The 3,270-nt window shown below is 43.3% G+C and overlaps 1 pseudogene; it reads right to left on the minus strand.

Moving 5' to 3' along the window:
- Nucleotides 1-213: 213 nt before the first annotated feature.
- Nucleotides 214-3,251, minus strand: LOC114740536 (FACT complex subunit SPT16-like; annotated as a pseudogene).
- Between the last annotated feature and the right edge of the window lie 19 nt (nt 3,252-3,270).

The raw sequence follows: 3,270 nt of genomic DNA on the forward strand, positions 1-3,270 counted from the left end.
TTTGAGGGTGCGTTTGAATTTCTGAAAAATCAAAGGGGCGTGCAAAAACGTTTAGAGGGGGTCATGAAGCATATTTTCCTTTAAAAATACTAGTGTTTAATATGTTAATGTCAAATTTTTATCTCGTAGTGGGGGCACTAAGCCCGGGTGATCCGTCCAGCATTGTTGCTAAACAAGAATCACACAATCACAAGAGCTGACTATGACGCGGAAAACCATAGAAGAAACACGATTGTTAAAATATGAAGCCAAGTAACAATTTTAATCAACAAAGTTGCATTTCAAGGATCCCACCAAATGCCTACAGATATTTATAATGGAAGGGAAAGCCTAAGTTACAGAGATATAGCAACTCCAAGCTTGAGCACTGCATAAGGCAGTAATGGCGTGGTTGCAACTGCACTAAACTACAAACTGGCCAGAAACAAAGCATAAAAATATTACAGCCTACCTTAGCTTGGTTCTCTTTGGCATGCTACTACTTAGACCAGCTCGTGACTTCCTAAACGCTTTCATCTTCCTTCTTTTCCTCTCCTCTCCGCTGTCAGACTCATCCCCTTTCTCCCTATCCGCATTGCTGGCTTCTCTCTCCAACTCCTCCCATGTCTTTCCCTTCTCTTCTTCCGAGTCCGCCTCAGAATCCTCCTCCTCCTCATCTTCTGACTCCACTAGAGATTCACTATCAGAATCATCATCTTCCGAATCAGACTCAGGTTCAACATCCGATGGCTCATAACCTTTGTCTGACTCCTCTGAATTTTCTGATTCTGAATCAGTAGCTTCCAAATTCAAAAACTCCCAACCCCCTCCTTCTATAAAGCTCTGTGGGTCATCGGTGATTGTCTTGAGTATCTGGCGCCAATTCAGATTTAGCCTGCTCTCGTAATACTTAATGTCCGTTGTGTCAAGCCATTCCTTGATGCCATCAAGTGAAGTGGAAGGAACGGAATCAATCCTGAGGACATCCCGCTTGAAGTCCTTAAACACTATTGTCATGTCAAAGTTCTTCTGCCCAAGACCAACTCTCTCTAAATTCACAATCTCAATCTCACTTAGGGTGACAACAAGGAACGGTGTTTCAATCAGTTCGACAAGACAGGCGGAAGTAGGAACAATAAAGACAGAGGACTTATGAGGGACCCCAGTAAAGCCAAGTTCTCTCAAAGGCTGATCAAATTCCAAGTCAAGTCCTCTAAATTGTGGCTGTCCCCAGAGATCATTGACCCGGTTGACAAAGCTCTGAAATTCCACATTGATTTTGTTCTTCCTTTCTCTCTCCCGTTGTTCTTCTTCAAGCTCATCAGGGTCATAGGCAGATCTCTTTCCACTGCCTACATTCTGGACCATCTCCATCACTTCAACATAAAACTGCACATCTTTGGTTTTCTTGTTTCCTACCATAATATGGTTGTGCAAATGGAAATGCAGGAGTGTAATCATTTCATTTTCTGCTGGCTGAAAAAATGCATGCTTAATGTTGGCAAACATTATGTCTACACGTTCACTTTGCCTAGTGGTTGAGTAACGGAATCCATTGACGTGAGCCTCAAGTGTACCAGGTATCTTCCTGCCACGCCCACCAAAAGGAGGCCGAATCGAAAGGTCAGGCAGCCGAATTGGTTTAAATCTATTATTGGCAAGTTGCAGTTTCTCCTGAGTAACCAAAGTTGCCCTCTCAGCTCTCTCAGATTCCCTAGCCACAACTTGTCGCCTAAGTGTTTTAATGGACTGCACCAACTCACTTATGTGCCTTGGATTCTTGGAACGGAATGAAGCCTCCTTCAAATATATTGAACCTGGGAACTTCATTGAGTTTGCATCATGAGAACTGAATGGGGTCCCAGGAACATTAAAAATAATTCTGATGTAGCAGTTCCGATTGGTGTCCTGCTGGCTGGAAACAGTTCGTATGAAAGCCACATGAAAAGGCACCATGCTTCCATTTATAGGCAAAAGAACTGCCTCATGCTTCTGATCAATCTGAATCATCATATCCTTGGGAGGTGGCAGGTCATTTATATTCTTGTAGGCAACCAGGTCAGTTGAAGTCCTCACAGAAGTACGGTTGTCTCCTGTCTCACCTCCTCCTCCAGCAAGCCGCCTTGCAGTTTCTTCATTTTTCTGCCGAGCAAGTTCTGCCTGATGCTGCCTCCGGAGCTCCTCCTTTGATGCCTCATGATTGTCTGACCTTAGTGCGGTTTTAGAGATGGCAGCCTCAGTGCCATTGGCCTTGGCCTTTTTGGCCGGTGACTCTTCTTCTTCTTCTCCTCCTCCTCCTCATTAAATGAATAGGCCACATCCTTAAGAGCTTTAGAGCTCAGAGAAGTAAGAACTTCTGTCTTATCTTTGTTGATTATGACTGTGTCAGCTAGAAGCATAGAGAAGTTCTGGCTCTTCGACTTACTGCTTTCACTCTGCAAGTTCTGAAATCCAAGTGTAACATTGAAGACCATGCCTTCTTTTACTATCTGCTCATTTTTAGCATTAAGATTCAAACCTGACTCACGAAACTCTATGCCAATACCTGTTCCAGCAGATTTTGTCAAATTTGAAACCAACTCAGGAGCATCCTTTTCTACAACAGAAAGCGCAGCCAGGTATGCAGCACTCATCTTGTTCCCCGGCTTCAAGGAACCAATGGCAGCTTCATGCGCCTTCAGAAGAACCTCATAAGCCTTACTCTGAAGGGGCTCTGCGTCAATCAAGAAGGTCCTAGCTATGTTTGAGCAGTAGCTTTTATACCGAGCTCCAATGGCACATATGATAACACTAGCAGAATCATAGTGAAGTAACTCATCATTGCTGACGGCACTGGGTCTGAGATCAAACTCACCACCACTCTGAAAAATTGGGGGATAACAAATATCAACATTCTCTGCCTTAAGTTTACAATTGACTTTTGAAGGTTCCAATATAACTTTCTCAGTCTCCTCCATCAATGTGGAATGAGAAATTTTCTTCTCATCATCAATTACATTCTCAAGCTTTGGAACAACAAAGTTTTTCATCGCACTTGTTGTCAGGTATGCTGCTCTCTTAACTGACGTTAGCTCCTCATTATTCTTGACAGCAAACAAACTAGATAACCCATTGGCCACGTCAACAAGTTGAAAATTTGCATTTTTCAGTCTATCACCCATGTTTCTAGGAGCTTCCCTTCAGGAGCTTCTCTTGATATGTATCAACAGTAGGACCATCAGAAAACCATCTACCTTTGAATGAGCACGGATGGCATGCAATATGGCATCCATTTGAGCAACCCCATTATCA

The sequence above is a fragment of the Neltuma alba genome, unplaced genomic scaffold, assembly GCF_004799145.2.
Source record: "Neltuma alba isolate B1F8T4 unplaced genomic scaffold, ASM479914v2 tig00003176_pilon, whole genome shotgun sequence".
NCBI classification, from domain to species: Eukaryota; Viridiplantae; Streptophyta; class Magnoliopsida; order Fabales; family Fabaceae; genus Neltuma; species Neltuma alba.